This window comes from Diceros bicornis, chromosome 10 (assembly GCF_020826845.1).
Source record: "Diceros bicornis minor isolate mBicDic1 chromosome 10, mDicBic1.mat.cur, whole genome shotgun sequence".
NCBI classification, from domain to species: domain Eukaryota; kingdom Metazoa; phylum Chordata; class Mammalia; order Perissodactyla; family Rhinocerotidae; genus Diceros; species Diceros bicornis.
Genome location: NC_080749.1, coordinates 37,370,942 through 37,384,646, shown reverse-complemented (window position 1 = coordinate 37,384,646; position 13,705 = coordinate 37,370,942). Strand labels below are relative to the sequence as shown.

Genomic DNA, 13,705 nt, shown 5'->3' with positions numbered 1-13,705 from the left:
TTCAAAAGTTGTACAAAACAGAGTAATAGAGAAAGAAAAGGAGGGCAGCACCTCCCATTAAAATAAAGCCTGATTTAAGTATTCTATTTCCAAATTTCTCTCTTTTACTACTCTCCAGTATTACCAAATCTACCTGACTTGGGAAAGATAAAAGTTTGCTCCACATGTCAAATTCTATTAAAACTCCACATTCTTTTCGAGAAAGTGGCTAACTTTCCAAGCCTGGAGTCTCACCCAACACTCAGGAGCTATCTTTTTCTGGTTGCATTTGTGGCCTTTCTTCCAAAGAAATACCCTCTTAAAACCAGCACGACCAGTATTTAAAAACAATCATTGAAATTGGGGAAGACTACTCACTTCTAATCACTAATGACTAATCTAAAACTTCTTATCACTCTTAAACAGAAACAACACAAATGAGTTTTATATTCCAGTTTCGTAAGGAAATTTTAATGTATTGAAGACATACCTACTCAGACCCCAAAACATTCTTCCCTTCTCTATGATTTAGATTACAAGGGCATGCTACTTGAAGTACCTGAGAACTACAGCGATTGTTGCTATAGAAAAACATGTTCTCCTATCAATGGTGTACTGTAATTTGAAAAAATCATTATTGCGTTAATGACAAAAATGATTAGATTCAAAAATCAAATTACCTTGAGCAAAAAAATCCTACTGTTAAAAGCAAGCACCCTAGTATTTGTCTCTATTCAGAGACAAAAAAAAAAAAAACAGATGTAGTATACAACTAATATAATCTATCCTATACTCTGTTTTTAAATATCCAATCTAAAATTACTATTGTAAATGACCTTAATTATCATTTTAAAGAAATAATTAAATAATATTATGTCTCTGGGTCACCAAAAAATATGTCTATTTATCACTTTGTTGTGCCAGTCTATGCCAATGAAATCAACTTCTGGAAACAAATTTTCTTTCAGTATTGTTCACCAGAAATTAGCTATGGGGAATGTGGTGGGGGGCTGGGGAGCTGGGGAGCTGTAGCAGGTGGGAGAGAAGCGATTATCATCCTACTCAACTTTACCTCAACTGTTAGATTTCCTTTCTAGAAATGAGATTTTTATAGTTTATATTATAGCAGTGAGAAACAATGAGCTATTAATAGATGGTTTTTCTTATTACAGTTTATTTTTGAGTCAAGGTTCAAATTCTAAAAGCAAACAGCTCATAAATTTTGTGCAAAGGTTTTACGGCTTTATAGTTCAAACAGCAAAAGTATAAAGCTTCAAGATCAATAACATCTGTTTAGTCCAAAGAAAAGCTCCACTATATATGCGGCTGAATGGTTATAATATTTTCTTTTGATTTTGATAAGCATAGTAAATACATTCTAACCACTGATTGACATCTGAACAAATCAGTAGGTGTGCTCCATTGCAAAATCTCTTATCTATTTATTTCTGTGGAATGAAACAGTGTTCAAACTGAGAAAGAAAATGCTGGTATGATTCCTCTTCTGCAAAAAAACATAATCAGTATAAAAATTCTCAGATTTCCCACATCCATTCGGCTCCACCCCAACAGAACAGCAATCAAGGTTTTATTTTTCTTTGTGCTTCAAATTTCTGGCAGATATGTACAAAGACAGCAGTCTGAATCAATGAAACCTATTAACTGATGCATAGGATTTTTTTCTTTATGCCATTTTTAATTCCTAGTTATTCCCACTCCTCTCATTTTATTAAGTTATATTTCTCTTTGATCATATTTAAATTATGTTTCTCTTCATCATATTTCCTATATTCCTTTTTTATTCACCTCATTTCCTCTCCATATTCTTCTCTTTTTTCAATTATAAAAATCACCTAACCTGGATTGTTCATTTCAATTTGCAATTGGCTCTGCAGGATATACTTGTCAGTTCTTTTTTCACATGTCAATTGTTTTTCCCATTCTTTCCCCAACTTTCCTATATTTTCTTCCTCTTCTACAGGGGAAACACCATATCTCTTGGCCATCCCAATATTTCTCCATAATCTCCACCTGCCATTTTACAGAAGCTCCTTTTCTCTTACCTAAAGCCTGGATGCATATTCTAAGTTCTTTCTTCATTCCAACCCAAACCAAAATGATAGTTGATGACACCTAAGAAAGATTGTGCTTGTAGTCCTGTGCCAGTATTAAGACACTGAAGACATTAAATAACAGCAAAAATATCAGAACAATGAATGTTTGTATCAAAGAGCCAAAAATATAGAAAGTGTTTCTTTTTTCCCTAAAAAGTCAGCAATATGTACACTGTTGGGGTGACAGACAGACTTGGATTCAAGTGCCACCTCTGCCACCTTTTGATTTGGAGATACTGGGGAGGTTAATTTGTCCAGCTAACTCCAGTTGTTCCCATGTTTATAAAATGGCAATAAGAGCTATACCCTCTTACAGGGTCATGGTAAAGATCATGTACATAAGATGAAAATCAGAGGACCTGGCACATAGTAACTAAATCAGTACACGTTAGCCACTGCTGTTATTGCGATCAATATGATGGTGAGAAAACCATTTGTTAATACAACTCAGAAAGAGAAAAGCATTTAAGATTCATACAAATATAAGCTATTTATTTCACTTATTGGCAAATTAAAGTACCTAAATGCTCCTAGCCCTATGCTAGATGCTTGGGACACCTCACTTCACAGAGCTTATAATATAAGTAGTTCCAGAAGGCAGGTGAATACAGGAATTGAATTTCAGGAGAGGTAAAGATGAGGGAGTCAGTAAACCAATGTTAATTAAAGCCATGAAAATTGGTAAAATTTGTTCAGTGAGAGTGTGAGTGTGAGAAAAAAAAAGAGAACACCACAAAGACTCTTATAGAGTACCAACTAGAAAGAAAGATAAGCCCACAAATGAGACTGGGCAAGGACTATGACAGAAAGAGAAAAACCAGAGAGTACAGTGTTATAGATTCCAACAGAAAGAATATTTAAAAATAGAGGGCGTGATCAGTGGTACAAAATCATGCTAAGATATCAAAGAAGTATATTCCATATATAGTCCCAGGACTAACTTTAGTGATCTTAGAAAGAGCAGTTTCAGATAAGCAGAAAAAGCAAGCCTCGGCGTGCTGAGGTGTGAATGGAGGATGTAGATTTGAGACAGAAAATATAGACAGGTCTCGGAAACGTTTAGCTGTGAATAGAGAGAAGAGTTACTGTGTAGCTGAAAATGGACTTGGAATAAAAGGAGGATTTGTGTGCAGATGCATTTTTGTTTTTAAGGGGAAAGATACTCTTATATGTTTAATGCTAATGGGAAGGAATCAGGGCACAGGGAGAAGGTTGAAGACACAGAAGAGAAAGAAAATATTCATTTGAATTAGGGCTCGTAGAACATGTACAGGTATAAGATCCAGAGCGTGCATGAAGCATTGGCTTATAGAGGAAGAAGCATGGGAAGGAAAGAATGAAAGGATTTATGGATAGTGGTAAATTAGCAGGAACCTCTTTGGTTCCCATCTCACAGATGCTATTTTCTCTGTGCATCATCTGTTAAGAAGGAAGAAAGAAGAGTAGTGTGGAGTTAGACAAGGACAGTAGAAAAGGTTTTATACAAAACTATGGAGAATGGAAGATACCTCTCTAGAAAAATTCATCTCAGAGTAGAGGGCTCAGTTGAGGTTGTCATCCCAGATGCCACCCTGTTTACTTGGTGTATATCATCTCCTCTGATGCCCGCCCAGAGGGGCTTAGGCATGCCTCCCTCTCTATTCCTTTTAACTTCTAAGAAAAGGGTTAACTCCAGGTGGTAGGTATTTTATTTTGTACTTTCCATTTCTTTTAACAAAGTAGATCAATTTCAAAATAAGACTAATTATCTTAAGCATGACTGAATCAGACTAATACTGTATGATTAAAATCTCAATGAACTCTTAGTTAACATGGTTTGAATGTGCTCAAAATGACTTGTAACAACCTCCTCTCCTAAAAATCAATGATGATGCATCTTGCTAAACCTTTGCACTCAGACCTGTAGACACAGCAAAGGAGGAAAACACAGTGAAGGAAGTAGAAACCCAAAGAATTTTGCTCTAAGCTAGCTGTATGTTACTAGAAAAAAACATTGTTTGTGTTCATGACTAACATGGATAAATGCTCAAGAGATACTCTTTTTTTTTTCTCTGTCTCTCTCTCCTCTCTCCCTCTCTTTCAATTGGACCCTTCTGTTTCCAAGATACCTTCTAGTTTGACTCTCTGCTGCTCAATTGGGTGTCTCTGATACTGACTGAGGTTGCCTGGCAACATGACCGATAGAACACTCACCAGCCTGTGTGGCAGCTCTATTTTTTGGTTTGCGGGTGGGAGATTTGGATAATATTTCAGGAGGTTTCCACACTGCAATTCTGTTTCATTTCAGTGAGTGTGTAATGAAGTTTATTACTTGCAACATTATTATTATAGCTCATCGCATTGTTCAGCATTGTTTAGAGGTTTTTATTTTCTGTCATAATTATTAATATTTCCAGAATATTTTAAAAGATTGGAATTGCCCTTCAAAATACGTCCATACAGGGGCCGGCCCGGTGGCGCAGGCGGTTAAGTGCGCGCGCTCCGCTGCGGCGGCCCGGGGTTCGCTGGTTCGGATCCCGGGCGCGCACCGACGCACTGCTTGGTAAGCCATGCTGTGGCGGCATCCCATGTAAAGTGGAGGAAGATGGGCACAGATGTTAGCCCAGGGCCGTCTTCCCCAGCAAAAAAAAAGAGGAGGATTGGCGGATGTTAGCTCAGGGCTGATCTCCTCACAAAAAAAAAAAAAAAAAAATACGTCCATACCTTTTTAGAAGCTCACTATCATAAAGCCCAAATAAAAAGAATATTAAAAACCAAAAGGTTATTGATGGGGAAGAGATATAAGGAGAACTTCTTGAGGATTGGATACGTTCTATATCTTGATCTGTGCAGTAGTAATACAAGTATGTAACTACGTAAAAATCCATCAATCTGTATACGTAATATTAGTGCACTTTACACACTTTAATATACACATGGCATACTTTAAGAGTTTTAAAAGGTAGTGACGAGATGAATAAATATACATACACATATAGAAACAGACTATATAAGCTCGATATATGTTAGTTTGAGATCAAAAATAATCTCTAGGTTTTTATCATAGTACACAATATCTTCTTAAAGACTGGACATTGCTATTGCATTTAATCCGTTTAACATTAGAAACTATTTTTCCATATGGCAACCAGGCTTTTACTAATAACTTGCTATTTATAGAGAAGGAGCTTTAACTGTCAGTTCAAATGGGCAAATTGAGGAGAGCAGACACCACTAACAGCCACACACTGCAAATGATTTGCTATTTGTTTCAGCCTCACTGGATCACAGGCAGAATGCCTCAGATGCAGAGAAAGATCACATCTGGAAATTTGCGTCAAGGAGACACTTCACACACAAAATCATAGACATGCCTTGCAGGTCTAGCCTCTGCAGGGTGCACTAGACCCACAACTTGCTACAACATAATGTGGACAGAAAAATAGACTGGCAAATCTAACACAAACTTTAAAGTTTTTTTCTGTCTCCATTACGTAGTTTTATTTTATTTATAAAGCTTTATCGTACAGTCTCCATACCGGAGAGTAATGGCATTTTCGGTGCTTTACCCATTGTACCCTCTAAAGAGCTTAGCATTGAACTTGTATGGTTTTCAAAAGTACTTTTACACTGTTCTTATTTCATTTGATCTTCATCGTGGCCTTAATACATATTGCCCATTTTATAAATGAGTAACCCAAGGCACAGAGAATTTAAGTGACTTGCTCAAAGTGATATACTGGGTCTAAGCCAGCAATCTTCACAACCAGAATTTGAAGCCAGTTTTCTAACACGGTGTTACGACACCATGTTGTTCAATTAATATCTATTGTTTCATTTCAGCACTGGGAAAACCTCTCAACAAAGCCAGTTTCTGTAAAAATTCAACTTTTGTTTGATTAAATAAGTCTTCGTCATTTTATTTGCTGGTCTTGAGGCTATTTCTTTTGACAAGAGAATCTGTCTAAGGCAAATAAAAATGCATACAATTGTGGTGCTTAAAGCTGTCACATAGGTGGTGGAGGTCAGCTCATTCACCTAACTGATTTGTCAGCTGATGAAACTGAAGTCCAGAGGGTTATAAGGACTTTCACAAGTTTCATAACTTCTAATGGTAGAATTCAAATTGGAACTCATCTGTTTCTTGGTTTGACATTACATAGAGTGTTATTATCATAAGCCTGAATTTTGAGCAATATTTCAGTATAGTTCAAAGGATAAAAATGATATAGTTAAAGGATAGAAATTGAGACTCTCAATCCCATCTAAAAGATAAAGCTCTACCCAAGAGAAACAAGGTAAATTGCCTCTCTACCCTATCAATCATCATTAGGCATAAATAAACTCTGTCCTCCCTTAAATAACTGAATTTATGTTAATATAAGGTAGGTGAAATAAAACCTACCATTTATTGATCCCTTCCTATGTGATAGACCCTTTACCCATATTATCATATTCAATCCTCACCAAAATGTTCAAGATAGTTATTATCACACCTTTTTACAGCTGAGAAAGTAGAACAAGTTAGGATAAGAACCTTGCTCAAGGCCACATAACTAGTAATTTGCAGAGCCGAGACCAGAACCCAGCTCTATTTGATGATAGAATCTGTGTGTTTTAACCCACACCATCCTGCCCCAGAAGTCAGATTACCTAAATCTAGTCCCCATCTTCCAATTGGGACTGAGACTGCTAAGAGCCTACCCAATACCTATCTTCCCCTACCCTAGTAGGGACACATTCAGAGCAGTGTGTACACAGCTAAAACACTATAGGTAACAGCCTCTTTTACAACAAAGAGTAATGATGGTTAGGTGGAAAATACTGGGTAGGGTTTCCAGTGACTCTCTTCGAGGGGGGGCTAAATCAGTTGGTAGCACGCCCCTTCGCCTTGCATGCTTTTTGTCATTCTTGCTGCATAGAACACAAATATGGTGGCTGGGCTCCAGTAGTCATCTTAAACCACTGGAAAATCCTTAAGGATGAAGTCATATGGCCAAGATGGTGGGACAGAACTACATAACGAGACTAGATTCCCTAATGACCAAGGCACCGTAATTCCAGCCCCACAATGCCAATGACCAGACTTCCTTTATGCAGGAGAAAACTTGAACTCTACCTTGTTTAAACCAAAAAAAATTTGTTACACATAATCCATTAAGCCTCAATCACTCACAAAATTGTGATAGCAAGAACTCATTTTTGTGTGGAAAGACTACTAAAAATATCATTAATTCAGGAATTATGGCTCTGGTAAATGCAGACTAGGTAATTTGAAGGAAAAAACTCATCTTGCTTTGGAAAACTTGCAAAGCTAGGTTAAAATATATATATGAAAAAAATCTGCAATTTTGCTTCCACGTAGAAGATCAAAAGCCACAATAGAATATTGCTCTTATCCTAACAATGAGAAAGGGCCCGATAATCTACAAAATAATAACTTTTCTTGAGCCCATCAGAAAGCTGGGGTTGCAAGGGAAATAGATTAATTAAATTTCAAAGGGTAACAGCCCCTCTGAGGAGAGACAGGACATATGAGCCATTTCACCTTTGACAGAACATGAGAGGAATAGGTGCTCATTTTGAAAGGGGGTAAGAAGAAAACAGCTAAAATTGTACCAAATACGTGAAGGCCAGAATGGGTCGACAGAACAGTACAGACATCCTGGGATCCCCCAGACACAAAGGTATATACACTCATTCACAAGCTCTTCTTTTTCAGGCATCCACCGGCTGCTCGGCAGAAAGACTGAGGTCAGGGCAGGAGACCTGAAAGAGCACTTTGGTGTCACAAAGGCACAAAATTCTTTCTGATTCCCCAGATCCTTCTCTAATACAAAGCAAAATTTAGCCTTTTAGGACTGAAAACCCTCATACCCCCAGGACCCTGGAAAAGATCCAGAGTTACTGGAAAGAGATAGAAGCAAAAATCATCTGACCCTCCTATAGGGGCAGGTAACCCTCTTGGGCCCAGACTCTTACACTGACACAAAACAGAGATCTGCCACCAGTGGGGGGAAGAGCAGGATACTCTCTCACCAAAGAACCCCACAGAGTCAAAGAGGAGACTGGGCACCATGGGAGGAATGGGCAGGAATGCTGAAAGGCCCAGGTACACAGGGCATGTCTAAGATTAAGACCAGAGCAAAGGAATCCAGAACCCTCTTGACCCCACCAGGCACTGCACCAAGTAACAAGCGACAGCACTCTGCTATTGGGGGAGGTACAAGAGTGCAACAAGGTGCTTCCTCTGTTAGGCAAGCATGTGGGACATGCTGAAAGGGGAGGGTAGAGAACAAACACAGAAAATCCTGGCACTCAAGGTCCCAGACTAAGCACAAGGAAGCAGCAGTTCTGCTGCTGGATCTTAAAGTCTGTGAAAAAAATCAATCCATATAAATCATCAGACTAACAAAATAAAGAAAAATCATTTGATAATCTCAACAGATACGTAGAAAGCATTTGATAAAATTGAAATCCCAGTTATTATTAAATATCCCAGCAAAATCAGAAAAAAAAAATTTTCTCAATCTAAAACAGTGTACGCTATTTACAAAAAACATTACAGTAAACATCATTCTTAATAGTAAAATGGTAAAAGTGTTCCTTTTGATTTGGGAATAAGAGCAGAATTTCTACTCTTCCCACTTTCATTCAGCATTGCTATGGACATTCTAGCCAATTCAATAAGATATGAAAAAGAAATAAAAGTATAAATCTTGAAAAGTATTAAATAATATTATCCTTCATCACAGACAATATAGTTCTTTATGTAGAAAATCCTAAGGAATCTATTGAAAAATATTAGAATAAATAAGTGAGTTTACAATCTGCTGTATGCAAGGTCAATATGAGAAAAATTACATTTCTTTATTCAAGAAACAAAAAGAAAATAAAATTTTTAAAAATACATAACATATAAAAATATTAACCTGCATGAAACATCTAGGAACAAATTAACCACAACGTACAAGACTTCTATATAGAAAATCATAAAATCTAATTGAGAGAAATTAAAAAGACCTAAATATATAAAGTATATACTATGTTCACAGATTAAAAGAGTCAATATTGTAATTATGCCAATTCTTTAAAAATATACTTAATGATAGATTGAATGCAATCCCAGCTAAAATCCCAACAATCTTTTTATCAAACTTGACAAAGTAATTCTAAAATTCATCTGAAATAAGGCAAAGTCAAGATACCTTAAATAAAAACATGGTGGGAGAACTTGTTTTAATAGATATCAAGAGTAATTAAAAAGTGACCATAGTGAATATAGTGTTGTAAGTAGTAGGAAGAGACTAACAAACCAATTAAAAAGAATAGTTGGCCCCAAATACACAGACATATATGGACATTTGATTTACGATAAAGATAGCATTCAAGAGCAGTGGGAAAAGGGGAGAATTTTCAGTATAATTCTGTAACAATTGGATACCCATTTGGAAGGAAAACAGGACTTCTACTTGAAACTATTCACAAAAATCAATTTTAAGTGGAATGATCTAAACGTAAACAGGCAAAAATATGATTAAAATTAAAATTGGAAACTTTCCTCATCAAAAACTCCATTAAGAAATTGAAAAAGCAAGTCACAGAGAGGGAAAAGGTATTTGCAACATTTAATTGAAAGGGGGCTCTTAATCCAAATATAACTAACTTCTGCATATTAACAATTAAAAAAATCAACACAATAGAAAAATAGGCACTTGAAGAGGCAATTTGCAGACAATAATATCCATAGGGCAATTAAACTATATAACATAACCACATTATTCAACAGAGAAATGTAAACTATACCTTCATCAGAATGGCTAAAATTAAAAGGACTGATTATACCAAGTATTGGTAAGGATGAAACAATGGAAACTCTCATACACCACTGACTGGAGTGTAATTAGTATAACTACTTTGGAAAACTGTTTGGCAGTATCTATTAAAATTGAAAGTTTCCATACAATATAACAGAGCAATTTCATTGCTAAGTATATATCCAACAGAAATGTATGTACATGTGCAGCAAGAAACATTTAAAGGAACGTTCATAGCAGCATTATTCATAACTGCCCAAACCCAGAAACAGCCCAAATGTCTATCAACAATATAACGGACAAATACTTTATAGTATTTTTATACAATGGAATACTACATAGCAATGAAAATTAATGAACCACATAAGAACATTAAAGAAATTTAGAAATATATGTTCAGGAAAGAAAACCAGATACAAAAGAATGTGTGTTGTATGATTATTACACATATAAATTCAAAATTAAAAAATCAAGCTAAACTAAAATTTTGTAGTTAGGGATGCATGATAAAATGTTAAAACAATAATGAAAAGCTAGGAAGTGATTACTACAAAAGTCATAAAACAGTTATCTGTCAGGGAATTGATGGAAGGGGGTAATATTTGGGAGGCAGATAAAGTGGGGCTTCTGGGATGCAGAAAATGTTCTATTTCTTGATCCGTATGATGGTTACATGGGTCTTTGCTTCTAAAAATCATTGTTTTGTGCCCTTAATGCATAAAAATTCACAATAAAAAAGCTTAAAATGGCAATAATTATGTAATTCAATTTTATAAATTAAAAATTACGATGTATGAGATAAAGTTCAATGAATATAACATCTATTAAGAATTTACCACGTGTTTGGAACCACTGTAAGTGCTTTATCTCACGTAACCTTTATAATATTCAGAAGACATGGTACTATTACTACCACATTTCAAAGGTAAAGAGACTGAGGCACAGAGCACTTACACAATTGACACAGTCACATAGCTAAAGACGCCTCATTTTGGGATCTGAACTCATACATCAGTACGGTTCAGGAGCCCATGCTCTTAAGCAGTACATTATGCTACTTCTCCAATATAGAAAAAGAAAGATGCTCTCTACGCTGGGTGTTAGTTTTTTCCCTTGTCATAATTATTGTTTAGTATGATAGGTAAACTAAGTCTAAAATATTGGTCTTTCATGGACCCAAGATATTAATCTTTAATTTAGCACTCTATCCTTGTTTCATTTTAAGCTCTGCGAAGGAAGGAAGACAAATCACACTAAGATGACATATTTACTATTCTAATTTATAATTGAGCAATATCATAAATTACACTGTTCCTGTTGCTCAGCACAGAAGTGAATGTATACAAGCGATTCATCATTAACCATAAGGGATATTTCTCCCTAAAGGTCAGAAGATTTTTCTCCCTACCCAAAGACTTTAAACTAAAGGAGGGATAATCTCTGGAAAAAAAAAATCTGTTTCTCTGACTATTGGTAGCATCATTTTCCAGTTCAGTCAACCTGGAAATCTCAGTTATTTTTTAGAGGACTGATGTACAGTAGTTAACTCCAGAGACTCTGGAACTTGACCAAATGGGCTCAAGTATCAGCCCTGTTATTTTCTAGTTATTTGACCTGGAACAACTTACTTAGCTAAATTCTGCCTCAGTTTTCTCTCGTGCAAAATGAGGATGACATTAGCGTCTACCTCTCAGGGTTGTTTGAAGGTTAAATTAAATAATAAATTTAAAACAGAGCCTAATACATAGTAAATGCCACATAAGTGTTAAGGATTATTATTACTCCCCGACGCTATTTCCTTCAACATCTCACCTGCATCTATTCTTTCCTCTCTATTACCACTGCTACAAACTCAGGCCTTGCCCTCATCCCTTCAGTCTTACACTGCTACATTTTCCTACAAATTGTTCTCCTTGTCTACAAGTCTTCCAACTGGAATCTATTGTAAAGACAACACCAGACTAATATTCAAATAAATTTTTTGTTCACGGGATTGGCCCTCACAAAACATTCTCTTTGTTTTTTTAATTGCCTACCAATTAAATTCAAATTTATTACTCTGATTATTAGTATTTCCTACAACCTAGCTCCAGCCTTATTTCCCAGTGTTATCTGTTTTTAAACCAACACAAGAAACTTATTCTGTTGTCAAACTAATCAGTTTACATTCACTGAATGTGAGGTTGCCTCTTCACCTCTAAACTTGGGTATACCATTTCCTTGACTTCTCTGTTAACATTTTCCAGCTGAATCAAGGTCTAGCGCAAATGTAATCACCATGATGAAATCTGGAGCCAATGTAGCTCAAAATTAAATCTCCTTTCTTAAATCTCCTCTAATGCTTTATTTTTTTCACATGTATATAGCCTTTTTATTATTTCTCAAATTATTTGAAATGGTTTTATTAATTTCATTGCTTTAGACTATCCTCATGATGCCATATCCTAATATCATATCCTCTGCCTTATTTATGTCTAATTTATTTCCTCAGATTGAAGACAGAATTTTCTTGAGAGTCATTTTTGTCTTTCCTTCCCACTTTCTCTACTACTTGACTAGCACACTGGCTCTCATATTATAGGAGCAAGCAATAAATATTTATTGAATTAAATGTAATCACTAGCTTTGTCTTTCAGAGACCAAATCTGGAAATTGAAAGTAGAAGTATCCTATAAGTCCTTCACTCTCTAAACCAAGAGCAATGTGAGAACACAAAAGATTTGACCCATTCACTTTTAGAGCAATAATATTTTAAATACTAGTAAGACTGAAAATATCCCTCAGGTAAAATGTTGCTGATGGTGTGTTTCAAGAAATGATCCGTAAAGGAATTGGGATCAGTGGATGACTGAAACGGAAGAAGATGAAGGTCACAATAGAGTTGAAAAGGGAAAATATCAGTGTGGCCAATGTGTTGTAAAGGATGTCCCTGAATGCTGACACACCTGAGGATGATAAATAGGGAGGAGAATGATTAAGTCAAGCTGAACTCTTCATTCCAAACTTCTCTGCATTGTATGAAGTGGCTGAAGGACTGCAAGAAAAAGGTGTGGTCAGTCACTTCAAATTCTGAGAAGTAAGACATAAAAACATCAGATACGGTCTCTGACCTTAGGGAAGAAGCTTTTTTATTTTTTAAGTTTTCTTTACTCAAACAGCATTTTTTCAACACAATTAGTTTTGGATTGCTGAGGGGTCCTATCAACACTTAATATAAGGCAATTGTCATTTGTTTTAGTTGAAATTCAGTCATCAACTACTTATTTACTAAAGAATTTATACATATGATCTAAGGTTTGGGAGGAGTGTTTTTACGCAAATAAAAGAAAGTTAGATCAGCCACAGAATTTCAGTGCTTAACACCCAAGTTAAGAGAATAAAGAAAAGCTTTAGAATTAGATCAGCCTCAAGCTTCATTCCCAAGAATGACAGACGTAAGCTTTCCATGGTGCACTTTCCTCATATGAAAAATGGGGATAATAACATATCTACCTCATGATATTATCGCCTAGATTAACTGAGATGTTGAATGAAAATGTGTGGGATAGAGTAAATAATAAATATTGTTTTCTTGTCCACATCACTTAATTTCCATGAATTGTTTAATAAAACATTAGATGAGATTGTTTCCTCAAATTATTTCACCATCATTTCAACTATTTTCTTTGTTGTATCCATAAGTTTGCACTGTCTCCTTCAAAATAAGCATTTCAGACCCCACAAGCACTTGACAACTGCCCCCTCTTTTCTCCAAAAAGCACACAAGGACCCTTTCAGCCTAGGTATGCAGTCAACACACAATAGGATATATATGTA

The 13,705-nt window shown here is 35.8% G+C and overlaps 1 protein-coding gene across 6 annotated transcripts in view; it reads right to left on the bottom strand.

Annotated features, from left to right (window-relative positions):
- GALNT13 (polypeptide N-acetylgalactosaminyltransferase 13) overlaps nt 1–13,705 on the bottom strand; it is a 666,195-nt gene that overhangs the window by 420,882 nt on the left and 231,608 nt on the right. Inside the window, exon 1 of one of the 6 annotated variants that reach the window (XM_058548995.1) lies at nt 12,835–13,047. The exons of the other annotated variants lie outside the window; for them this stretch is intronic. The gene's annotated coding sequence lies outside the window, so the exon portion shown is untranslated. Of the gene's footprint in view, nt 1–12,834; nt 13,048–13,705 lie in introns of those variants that run through there. 6 annotated transcript variants of the gene reach the window in all.